This window comes from Schistocerca serialis, chromosome 6 (assembly GCF_023864345.2).
Source record: "Schistocerca serialis cubense isolate TAMUIC-IGC-003099 chromosome 6, iqSchSeri2.2, whole genome shotgun sequence".
NCBI lineage: Eukaryota > Metazoa > Arthropoda > Insecta > Orthoptera > Acrididae > Schistocerca > Schistocerca serialis.
Window position 1 is genome coordinate 54,132,835 of NC_064643.1, and position 13,984 is coordinate 54,146,818.

Genomic DNA, 13,984 nt, shown 5'->3' on the forward strand with positions numbered 1-13,984 from the left:
GAAGAGGCGCTGAAAAAAGTAAGGGAAAATTCACAGACAGGTGTAGTAATTCATGGCCAACGAATAGATATGACAAGATATGCCGATGATATAGCTGTCCTGGCTGAAAGTGAAGAAGATCTTGTAGTCCTACTGAATTGAATGGATAAAGTTATGGGTGAAGAATATAATACGAGAATTAATAAAGCAAAAACAAAAGTAATGGCATGCGACGAAGAAGATCAAGTGAAAGTCCAAGTTCATGTAGGCAATGAACTGCTTGAACAAGTTGATAAATTTACTTATCTGGGCAGTAATATTACCAGGGATGGAAGGAGCAAGGCAGAAGTGAGAAGTAGAATAGCTCAAGCAAAGGCTGCTTTTAACAAGAAGAAAAACATTTTAACATCTAAGAGCATCAGCCTTGAAATCAGGAAAAGATTTTTTAAATCATATGTGTGGAGTGTGGCATGCTATGGGTGTGAAACATGGACTCTCGAGACAGAGGAAGACCAGAAGCTAAATTCTTTTGAAATGTGGTGCTATAGACACATGCTCAAAATAAAATGTATCGACAAGGTCACAAACGAAGTGGTTCTGGAAAGAGCTGGTGAGAAGCTTCTGGAGTTTCATTGTTAAAAGAAGAGTGCAATTTACAGGCCATCTATCAAGACATAAAGGACTCCTTAACACAATCATAGAGGGATATGTCGAGGGAAAAAGACCAAGAGGAAGACCACGACTGAGGTACATGGATCAAATCGTGAAAGATGTGGGATGTAACACCTATAAAGAAATGAAGAGAAAAGCTGAAAGACGCACACAATGGAGACAAGCTGCCATTGTAGCTGTTGCAAACCAATCCTTGGATTGACCACTACAGAAGAAGAAGATGCTGAAGATGAGGATTAATGTAGCATTCGCCCGATTTCGATTAAAGTGTCAGAGGCCGTGGTCAGAGCGGAGGCGGTATGGGGCCGCCGGTGTCGGCGTTGTCTCCGCCCGAACTCAGTGCATCTGACGTTCGTAGCGTTTCTTAAATCCAAGTTCTGTAAACAGCGTGGATGACTGTTCAGCCCGCGTGTCTGAAGCAGATGTCATGTGTCGCGACGTGCCTGAAATACTAGTAAGAGCAAAACAATCAATGCATCTCCACTGTCAAACTTACAACGAACTTACAACGAATCGGTTGCAACACATTATAAGTGTATACGTGGTACTATAAAATGGTGAACGTGGTCGAGTGCCGAAACATGGAATGTAGGCTTTAACGTCGCTTCGGAGAAGGAACAATTAAGGTCTCTCAGACCAGACTTATGCCCTTAACTTATTCTTAGTCAGTGATTACGTGATCGTCGAGCAGACACTGGAAACGGCCATACACACAAAATATCTCAGTGTAGGTGTTAGGGGCGATTTAAAGTGGAACGACAACAGAAAATTACTCGTAGTCCAAAATATTACGGGACTGGTTTCATAAAAAACAGAGAAATGGTAAGACCCTAAGATGCTGAACCCTCGATTTAGAGATGTTGCCCCGTTGCGATTTGTGACATAGTTCAAGGTGCCGCCGTAGCCACTGCTCGGGCGTCGCTTCCTCCCAGTCCCGAAACGTTTTGATGAGGCGGTGTTCCACATAATCTGGTCCTCAGCTTAATACAGCCTGCTTGCAAATTACTGGTCGAGTGTAGATCTGCTGTTTACAGTTATCAGCTAAAGCTGCCACTATAGTTGCTGTGATGATTTCGCTTTTATGTCAGGAACAAAATCTCGGAACTTTCTGGACAGATGGCTCAAATCTCACGAAAATATTATGAAAGTAAACTGATCCAAGTCGAACGGGGATATAACTTCATTAATATGCGGAATCATCTTGAAAATGAGAACTTCACATGCAAATTAATCTTCATTCACATAGCCACTGAGTAATCATCTGAGTAAGGTCAACCGACACAACACACATGAAAGGCTGGGAGAGAGAATTTATACGACACGTCGAAAACGACTGGGATTTCAAGGAAGTTAGCATGTTCTGTCCCGTATATATATATATATATATATATATATATATATATATATATACTTCTTCACTGCGGGAACTGTTAATAGTATCACTTTGGAAGGCACTCCTTATTTGCATATAAGAGCGCATTTTATTTACATTTCACATACATAAAATGAATGCACCAGCGCTGCAGCATTTAACGATGTAAGGAGTGGGCGGTATGCTCCCACGCTGGCTGACAGCGGCGGTCGGCCATCTGACGCTTTCATACCAGTGAGATGAGGTGCCGATACAGAAATCGCAAAAACCGATACGTAGGGAAAGTACATTTATTCTGAAGCGAATCGAGTAGTTGTAATTAATAAGCATTAGCTGATAAAAGTTGCCCTTTGTCATTCAGACATTAGGGGGAGTCTACAGGTCTTCAGCAATTTTAGAACGGCAGGAAAAGTTGATATTAATAAACAAATGAATGAATTTGGCTTAGTCGAAAATGTACGACCTTATACGAATTGTACCAATACGAATTGTACCGATGGCACTGTTTCCGTAAGAAGATTGAAAATTGTAATGCGTAAGTAAGAAAGTAAATGAAAGAGAGACAGCTTTATCTAATAGAATATCTTCAGTAGAAACAAATACTAGAGAGATACTCACAAACTTAGGTAGTATTCAGAAGGAGGTCAGTAATTTTACTATCAATTACTTTGCTGAAAACGTTGAAAAGACATTAGGTTCAAAATTAAAAGATATTATTGCTGTACATAATAGTGAAAACAATGCAATGAAGACCACTATTTAAAAGCTTGTACTTTACACAATTTTTCGGCTAAAGGGAAACTTCATCCTAAATATCTTTTGAAACAGTTCCAAAGTCTATTATCAGAAAAATGGGACGAGAGGAGGAAAATAAGACGTGTTACAAGTAGATCTAAAGGAGATGCTATGTCATGGTGAACGAGAGATGACGAATCATGTCAAACGTACGACGAATTTATTAAAAAATTCTTAGACAAATACTGGGCCGACAGTACTCAATTCAGTGTTAGAAACAGCATTTCCAAGGGAGAAATTTCTAAAACAGTGGCTATGGTAGCTATAAAGACTATTCTCAAAGTTCCTGCGAAAACAACTGAAGTTAAGATGACCCACTTAGTGAGGAATACTTTATTCCTTTGTTATTCCTTTGGTATTGGTAATATTGGTCAAATTATCACTGAGTGTTCAGAAAAAATGAATAGGGATATCGAAAAGGAAAACATAAGATATTGTACAAGCTTTACAGCAGTTGGATGCAATTTCAGAGGAGGAAACATTCAGTAATGGCTGGAGAAGAGTAAACTGGGTATCGAGAGAAAGTGGTAAGCGGAGGGAACAAAACCAAAAACCATAATGATCAAGGGAATATAACGTAAATCAGAATGGGAAAGACGACGAGAGGCATGGCTATGGGTTCAACAGACGTAGAAGAGGAGGTTGGAATCGAAGAGTAACAGGCGATATCCAGAACAAAATGTGAGATATAATGATAACAGGATAGAAAGAAACCCAAAAGAGGAGACCAGGAAAGGGAAAACTAGAAACGTGTTTGTGTGTGCTCCAAACACAAGCCCAGATAAGTGACGGACCGTTGACTATGAAGTCGTTGGTAAGAGAAAGGCTGGCGCTATCAGAGAAGTTCTTTTTGAAGAAGAGGAAGTAGATAGTAAAGAGAAATATCAGTCGGATGTAGAAGTGAAAATTAACAGTATTAAAAAAGGACGTCATTGATAGAGAAATACAGAGGATGTTTCCTTTGTAGATTATAGAGAAATCAACCAGTCAGTATTGTAACCCACTAGTTAACATTACCAGAAAAGATGGTTCAGTATGCGTTACATTAGACGCTAGAGCACTGAATAAGGTAACAGAATCTGAGAACGACAGACCAGAAACTTAAGAGGAACTATTGCAGAAATTTAAGGATGCCAGTAAGTTATTTAGTCTGGAAATGATGCTGACTATTGGCAGATAAAATTGGCTGAAAATTGCAGGAAATTTGCTGTTTTCATACATAAGGGCAGATATTATCAACTCAAGGTATTACCATTTGGACTACATGTTTCAGTATCTGCATGCACAAGGGCCTTAGATTCCATACATGGAGTGGAACTGTTATCTAAAATCACCCTGTACACGGGCGATATTTTAATTGGGGCCAGCAATTGGTAGGAACACAATCGAATACTGGAGGAAGTTCTCAAAGCCTTTCAAAGAGATAACGTCACAATTAACTTACACAAATCTTAATTCAGAAAAAGGGAAATACAGTTTTTGGGGCATATTATTTCAGCAGAAGTTATTAGACCGAAACCTTCTAAACTAGAAGCTCTCAGGGCGTTCTCGCCACCAAGAAACAAGAAACAAATAGTCGTCTCTGTAATTTTTATCGCATGTACTAAATGCGGCAGCTATACTGAAATAATTAACTAAGAAAAATGTACCGTGGTCGTAGACAGAACACTGTTAGAAAGAATTTGGTAATGTTAAGGAGGCTCTCTGTAAAGGTGGGACACTGTTTCACCCAAGGTTAGATAAGGAGTTCTGCGTATCTGCTGACAGTTCAGATTTTGGAATTGGAGCACATCCATTCGAAGTAACTGAGACTGAGAAATCAGTTAGTTTTGATAGCAGGATATCAACAATGTGTGAAAGTGACTACATAACTACTGGGCAAGAGATATTAGGAATTGCGTGGGCCTTTAAAAAGTTCCGATACTATTTGATATGGAGGAAAGTGAACATATACACAGACCATAAGACACTGTCGTTTATTAACAGTTGCAGGCTGGCACATGTTAGATTTGCCAAATGGGCCACTGCTCTTTAGGTATTCGGATCTGATTTGCATTATAGTCCTGGTCAACACAATGTGGCGGCAGATACATTGTCATGCTTCCAATAGGAACGGAACAAGGGGAACAGAGTGAATCAGTTTCCAGAGAAATACGTTTGTTTTACATGAAAGGAGAAGTGCACGAAAGTGAGGTTCGAAAAATCTTGAGAAACATCAAACACGAACAAAAAAAATCCGAAATTGGATATGGTAAAGCAAAAGTGGAAGAAAATCAGGAGCCCAAAATAAGGGAATATTATTTGATGGAGGAAGGGGTATTGTACCACAGAACTAATTTAGTGTGGGAAGACTGGAAGCTATGATTACCTGAACACGCTACAGAGGAGTTCATATAATATATACACATGGTCTATTGTCATTTTGGAGCCATAAAGTGTGCATAAATGTTGAAAGAAACTAGCTGAGCCGTGGTAAAAACTGCTGTTTTGAAGATCGCGCCGCAGCGCGTAGTGTGGAGCAGTCGTCCTCCGTTTCTGGCGGTGGCGCAGATGTGGCAAACTCAGCTTTGGTGTCTCCCTCTGGTGGGGAAGCGGAAAGGTTGCCTGTTCACGTGCATTTAAGGGGCGCTATGAGATCGCCAGTCGGTCAGTCTGGGTCAGTCTCTCGTCCCCAGATTGCTAGTCTGTCTCTCGGCTGTATTGGTTAGGCTGTTAGTGTCTGTCTGTCGTTTGGATCAACCTTTAAAGCCGGCACAATGAGAGTCCTTCCACTCCGCCAGTAAGAGAACTCAGCTAGTGGTCGCCTGATCGGGTCTTAGTTCCTGCATCTGAGTTTGCGCGTTAGGCCGCCAGTCTGCTCGAGTTTGCTCAGGCATTGGTCACTGGCGGTTGGATCGATCGGTTTGTCGGTCGCGCACTGAGACACAAGATGACTTGTTCGTCTTGAGCGTCGGCGCATGTGAGGTCGCCACGTCAGTCCAGAGGGCCGGGGCTAAAGGTAAAGAGGGCTAAAAAAATGTTAGAAAGATGTAATAAGTGTCAGAAAACGAAACCTGCAGTGAAGGACAAACATATTGTGTTATTCCAAAAGAGGTAGATGATCTAGCTGCAGCCGATGTGTTGGAGCCTCTCCCAACCACCAGAGGAGGTTTCAAACATGTGTTGGTAATAATGGCTGGATTTTTCTAAAGTTTTAAGGTAATACCCTATGAGGAAATGTGCCAGAAAAATAATAGCTAGTAAATTTGGATAAGGTTATGTGCATACAGTGTGTAGATCTAAACAAATACTTAGTGATAATGGGTCCCAGTTTTTATCAAAACCTTGGAAGAGTACCTTGAAAAGTCTGGGTATAAAAGCTACACATATATCTATGTTCCGTCCATCCTTGAACCCCTGGAGAGGGTTATGAAAGAGCCAGGAAGACTAGGTAGACCTTTTTGCGATGACGACCGAACTACTTGAGGAATGAATATTAAAGAGTTTATGTGGTTAGCAAGGTGCCACACCCTGATTCAGTGGAAGTAGCACATCCAGAGTCCCATGTAGCAAGGGGCATATACAATATAGCCGATGTTAAGAGACTGTGTGGTATTTAAAGGGAAGCCTCCAAACTCTGACATGCCTGAATATCGGTTACAAGATGAAATATCTCTCTAGTGAGAAAATAAAGAATAGACATTGTGAAAGACACAGACATGACCAACAAAATGCATTGTAAATAGTAGTCCCTATTAAATTGCTGAGAGAGAAAGTTCTTATTATTTTGAAATAACATGTGTCCAGTTTATGTGTTTGTTAACAAAAGGCAGGGGTTGAATGAACCTTGAGAGGACGTGAGGTGCTGGCATACTGTGTCGTCATCAGGGTCATTAAAGGGATTCCACAGGTAGCGAGAGGCTAATGACATGTGCAGAGCACAGCTGGCGGCTGAAATAGCTGAGCTTTGTTATTAGAGTGATGTGGACGGCATGACGGAAGCAGAGGCACTTTACAACCACAACACTGGTAAACATAGCGACCCTTGATGAAGTATAGATAAACCAAAAACGTAAACTAAATAATTTAAAGACACATTTAAGCAAAGAAGAAAGTATTAAAAGAGGATAATTTTTCAAGAGTTCATGAAATTAATAGACTGTAATGTAACTTCAGAACTGTACATAATAATTGTTCGAAATGAATTCACTAAATCATGATGGTAGTAGTTAGTTAAAAGTTTTGAATTTTTGTCATTTTGGCAGAATCAGTAGAGTTAGCAGAAACAATCCAGCTTATGGAAACTGTAATTTATTATTATTACGTTGGTTCTAAGATATGTGTCTTTGTTTCATATATCCGTACTTGATATCTTGATGATGGAAACACCAGGAATTTTGAGCAGACCTACCCAGGTAAATTGCACTGATAACCAAGCCTCATGACCAGTGATCAATCAGAGACGCTCTTAGCATATGCACAAATTACGGCTGCAATGCAAACATATTGCCTAGCGTCATCAATCTCGGCCAGGGAATAGCAGTGCTTCTCGCCATATAAGTGTGTCAGTGTAGTGTTTTATCAAAGAACAACCCTGAGTCGTAAGTGCTCCGGAAATTTCAATGGTGATCAGTGAAACACCAGAGTCGTGTAAAAAGAAAAAAAATCCTGTGGTGTTTTATGAAATGTGTGGCGTATTTTGTACAGCTTGCGTATTTAGGAACATTCTGTAAAGGTATGCTGCAATGGAGTCCTGTGGGACAACCAGTTAGCTGCTTGAAAATGTCAAACATTGCTCATAATTCTTCTAGATTTCTGTTAAAATTAAATAAATTGTACTATTACGATATTTTCTAAACCAATTTTTTCGTGCTTGATAAATGTTTCAAAAGCTAATGTTTATTTGTCTTTGTGAGTATTCTTGAAACGCGTTCTATAACATGTTTTGTTGATATATATTAATCTGATATTTTGAGACACTTTTGGTAGTTAAAATTTAGAAGAACGTGCTAGTCAAAACTCAAAGATTATGCAAATACTAATAATCGTAAGTTAGGAAAGGTGTTTCGGTAGGTGCAAATGTAATAAGATTTCATAAACAAATAAAATATTTAAAGTAACTAGCGTAAAATAAAATGAGATGTGGTGCAAGGGCTGCTCCTAAGAATGGAGAATCCGCATTTCTAATATTTCCAAAATTCCGATTTCGACTGAACGAAAAAAATCACTATTTTCAAAAAGAAGTACCGAAGGAGATATGTGACGCACTCCTCATTTTCAGATGAGAGTGCATTTTGCTTTATTTCCAGGTTTTCTATTTCAAATATTAGAAGTGAATGTATCAGTGGTGCGGTACGTTCGGAGTACGGAGCTAGTGGTAGGTTCCCACGCTGGCTAGCACAGGCGGTTGGCCATCTGGCGCTATTAGAGGCAGTAGGATGAGATGCCGATGCAGAAATTCCTCGTGACATCAGCAAAGAGATACAAAGGGAAAGTACATTTATTCTGGCGCGAATCAAGTAGTTTTTATTAGGAGGCTCATTTGTAAAGTATGGTGCGATCTGACGCAAAATGGAGACCCCTGTGAAAATCAAAAATGTTTTGTTTGAAACAGATATCTACACCTTACGGCTACTTCTCTACATAAACCCAGCGTCGATTTAGACTTCGTAGCGTTGTAGCAACTTTCCAATAGCCTCGTCATAGAAGCAAACCGCTTGTGCTTCCTGTCAATTCTCTACGCTGGTCTGTGCCAGAACGTTGTGTGCTTACCTAGCGGTTCATGTGAGCAGAGATGAAACTCAGGGAGAATCAATTACGGGCTCTATTGTGAGTGATCAAACATTTCCCATCGAAACCGCTGCAGTAGCGTCTTCCCCTTGAGAGTGCGGCCGAGAACTGTGATGCAGATGAAACCATGCGCCAGCTGCACGACATCAGGCGATATCTCTGACCAGGTCCTCACACTTGGCGGGAGTCACTACTGTTCTAGGAACCTTCACGTGCTCACTGTGCGCTCGGAACTGTAAAGAGCGACGTGGCGCGATCGACGGGCGTACTAGAGACACTGCCCAACACATCTGTGCAAAGCTTCATCGGATTTTCACTGTGATTTCCACTTCGCACCCCATCGGACCTTACTTTCTGAGTAGCCTCGGAATAAAGATTTCCTAACAAAAGCTGCCAGGAGGAGTCTACAGCTCATAAATACAACCTCTCAGAGAAACTTCCTGACAAATTAAAACTGTGTGCCTGACCGAGACTCGAACTCGGGACCTTTGCCTTTCGCGGGCAAGTCCTCTACCAACTGAGCTACCCAAGCACGACTCATGCCGTGTCCTGACAGCTTTAATTCCGGCAGTACCTCGTCTCCTACCTTCCAAACTTCACGGAAGCTCTCCTGCGAACCTTCAGAACTAGCACTCTACACTCCGCTGTAGAGTGAATATTTCATTCTAGAAATACTACCTCTCAGTAATTTTACAACGCCAGAAAACGTTGGTATGAATAAATAAATGAATAACTTTGACATAACCGAAGATGGACGATCTTATACGAACTGCACCGATTGTACGCTCAAGTTACAGACTGTGCGTCACAGTTGGCAGTCGCCGACAGGATGCCTCTCGATCCAGTCATGCGGTAGCCCAAGCTCTCGTACCGTTAATACACTCCTGGAAATGGAAAAAAGAACACATTGACACCGGTGTGTCAGACCCACCATACTTGCTCCGGACACTGCGAGAGGGCTGTACAAGCAATGATCACACGCACGGCACAGCGGACGCACCAGGAACCGCGGTGTTGGCCGTCGAATGGCGCTAGCTGCGCAGCATTTGTGCACCGCCGCCGTCAGTGTCAGCCAGTTTGCCGTGGCATACGGAGCTCCATCGCAGTCTTTAACACTGGTAGCATGCCGCGACAGCGTGGACGTGAACCGTATGTGCAGTTGACGGACTTTGAGCGAGGGCGTATAGTGGGCATGCGGGAGGCCGGGTGGACGTACCGCCGAATTTCTCAACACGTGGGGCGTGAGGTCTCCACAGTACATCGATGTTGTCGCCAGTGGTCGGCGGAAGGTGCACGTGCCCGTCGACCTGGGACCGGACCGCAGCGACGCACGGATGCACGCCAAGACCGTAGGATCCTACGCAGTGCCGTAGGGGACCGCACCGCCACTTCCCAGCAAATTAGGGACACTGTTGCTCCTGGGGTATCGGCGAGGACCATTCGCAACCGTCTCCATGAAGCTGGGCTACGGTCCCGCACACCGCTAGGCCGTCTTCCGCTCACGCCCCAACATCGTGCAGCCCGCCTCCAGTGGTGTCGCGACAGGCGTGAATGGAGGGACGAATGGAGACGTGTCGTCTTCAGCGATGAGAGTCGCTTCTGCCTTGGTGCCAATGATGGTCGTATGCGTGTTTGGCTCCGTGCAGGTGAGCGCCACAATCAGGACTGCATACGACCGAGGCACACAGGGCCAACACCCGGCATCATGGTGTGGGGAGCGATCTCCTACACTGGCCGCACACCACTGGTGATCGTCGAGGGGACACTGAATAGTGCACGGTACATCCAAACCGTCATCGAACCCATCGTTCTACCATTCCTAGACCGGCAAGGGAACTTGCTGTTCCAACAGGACAATGCACGTCCGCATGTATCCCGTGCCACCCAACGTGCTCTAGAAGGTGTAAGTCAACTAACCTGGCCAGCAAGATCTCCGGATCTGCCCCCCATTGAGCATGTTTGGGACTGGATGAAGCGTCGTCTCACGCGGTCTGCACGTCCAGTACGAACGCTGGTCCAACTGAGGCGCCAGGTGGAAATGGCATGGCAAGCCGTTCTACAGGACTGCATCCAGCATCTCTACGATCGTCTCCATGGGAGAATAGCAGCCTGCATTGCTGCGAAAGGTGGATATACACTGTACTAGTACCGACATTGTGCATGCTCTGTTGCCTGTGTCTATGTGCCTGTGGTTCTGTCAGTGTAATCATGTGATGTATCTGACCCCAGGAATGTGTCAATAAAGTTTCCCCTTCCTGGGACAATGAATTCACGGTGTTCTTATTTCAATTTCCAGGAGTGTAGTTAGCTTATAATGAGTATGAACAATTTAATTTCACGGTGCTTCTGAAATAAACGCACCGTAATGGCGTCCAGTGCAAAAATTATTTGCACAAAAATACTTCTTCCCGGTTCGTTATGTAGAATGTAGACAGTAATGTTGCACCTTCAGAATCCAACGGCGCCGCTAAGTCTCGTCAGGGGGACATAAAATTACGAGAGCATCTTCACTTAGCAGGTGGGAAGAATCCCTACGCGGCAGATCACTAAGTCAGTCCAAGGACGGGATGGCTTACTTATCGTAAAACTTCTTTACCTGTATTGTCAGGTCCTAATTACTTTTTAGAGCTTAAATTGAATTTTTCCATTTCAAAAGCATCTGAATCAAGTACTATAGGTAATGGTTGGATTACCTTTGCTGTTGTTGTTTGTCATGACGCTTCAAGGACTGGTTTGGAAAGTTTTACATCACGTGAATTTTTGGCATTTCGTACTGTACATTTGGCCGAAATTCTTGTATTAAGTGAAGGATCCTATTTAGTACCTTATGGTCCATTGTCTCTTAATTGTAGGACAAGGCGTAAGGTTAATTCCGATGAAAAAATTTATATTTGGTCGAAAATAAGTGGTACATCTAATATGGAAGATTGTAAATTTGTTGGTGATTCCGATGAAAAAATTTATATTTGGTCTAAAATAAGTGGTACATCTAATATGGAAGATTGTAAATTTGTTGGTGATTGTATGATATATTATCATTAATAAAAACTACACATTGATCTTGCCAAAAGCCGAGAAGCGATTTTATTCTTTTGTAGCACCACACCTCACTCAGTCGCACACCGCACTCGTCGCCTTCCGGTTCGCTTTGGTGTGAGGCGATGTCGAAGACGGCGCTTACGTCCCACCAGCGCCGTGGAACCTCGCGACTTGGCGACACCACACTGCGGCAGCAGTTCTCGCCGTCACTCTTGACGTGCTGGGTCGGGTATCGGCAGAACTGGGCTGCCGACTGCACGCGTGCCGTGTGACGAAGGCTCCACCCATACAACGTTTGTAAACGTTGTCAAAAAGCTCTGAGTCATTCTTTTTCACACGTTGCATCTTTTTTACGTTGTTCTTGCCCATTCACCTGTAGCTATTTTGGAAACGTTTCATGGCCGGTGCAATCATTCAACCGGCGCGAGAGGAAAGAGGGAGTGAGAGTATACAGAAAAACCCTCAACCATACACTGTAAGTTAGTTTACCAATTGTAAACATAGATGTACATCCCGGTAACAGACGGGACTCTCCAGCATATGTAGTCAGTATACATTATACGTACCCCTATGTTGTAATGACACCAATCGACATAAGAGGTGAGAAATATGCTAATTGAGACATGGCTGGTGTATATCAGCTGTGTTGACAACGTTTTACTGTACAGACTGTGGTTCAACGAAATCCGTGTTTTGTGCGCTGGAGAAGCGGAAAGTGACTACACGAATAAACTGTGTAGACGACGCTATTCTTTGCTGATACAGCATCCTCAACACTGGATTAATAAAATCTTTTACTATCGCTTGAGATATTGGAATAGAAGTGTTGTCGGAGCGAATCTACACACATTAAAAAAAGTTTTGCATCACCCCGGTTCCCAGAGGTCCCGAAGATAGACGTTGACTGTGGATATTGTATCACAGACACAGTCCCTTTGACTGTTCAGAGATGTTACTAAACCCGTCCAAAGATGTCAACAACCATGCTTGAGGGGCGCCTATCAGACGGAGGGGGTCCGATAGCCGACCAGTTCCAGTCATTCCACCAGGAAGGAGGCACACGGCTCGTGTTGTCTCTAGTTCAACCATGCCTAGACGGTCAATACCGCGGTTCGATTGCGTCCGCATTGTTACTCTGTGCCAGGAAGGGCTCTCAACAAGGGATGTGTCCAGGCGTCTCGGGGTGAACCAAAGCGATGTTGTTCGGACATGGAGGAGATACAGAGAGACAGGAACTTTCTATGACATGCCTCGCTCAAGCCGCCCAAGGCCTACCTACGGATTATGACAGCAACGCCACCATTTTGAAAATGCTTTTCGTGCAGCCACAGGACGTCGTGTTACGACTCAAACTGTGAGCAATAGGCTGTATCATGCGCGACTTCACTCCCGGCGTCAATGACGAGGTCCATCTTTGCAACTACAACACCATACTGCGTGGTACAGATGGGCGCAATAACAAGCCGATTGGATCGTTCAGGACTGGCATCACGTTCTCTTCACCGATGAGTGTCGCATATGCTTTCGACCAGCAATCGTCGGAGACGTGTTTGGCGGCAACCCGGTCAGGCTGAACGCCTTAGACACACTGTCCAGTGAGTGCAGCGAGGTGGAGGTCCCTTGCTGTTTTGGGGTGCCATTATGTGGGGCCGACGTACGCCGCTGGTGGTCATGGAAGGCGCCATAACGGCTGCACGATATGTGAATACCATCCTCCGACCGGTAGTGCAAGCATATCGGCAGCATATTGGCGAGGCATTCGTCTTCATGGACGACAATTCGCGCTCCCATCGTGCACATCTTGTGAATGACTTCCTTCAGGACAACGACATCGCTCGACTAGTGTCCAGCACGTCCTCCAGACGTGAACCCTATGAGACATGCCTGGGATAGATTAAAAAGAGCTGTTTATCGACCGTGTGACCCACCAACCACTCTGAGGGATCTACGCAGAATCGCCATTGAGGAGTGGGACAATCTGGACCACCAGTGCCTTGATGAACTTGTGGATAGTATGCCATGACGAATACAGACATGCATCAATACAACAGGACATGCTACTGGGTATTAGAGATACCAGTGTGTACAGCAATCTGGATTACCACCTCTGAAGCTCTTACTGTATAGTGGTACAACATATAATATGTGGTTTTCATCAGCAATACAAAGGGCAGAAAGGATGTTTATGTTGATTTCTATTCCAATTTTCTGTACAGGTTCCGGAACTCTCGGAACTGAGGTGATGAAAAACTTTTTTTGATGTGTGTATATTGGTGCACAGCAGCCATTACGGAATTAGTTACAGAATTCAGTTTTTTTAAAGGCTGAGTCATAATATCTTGTGAATAGCAATACGGA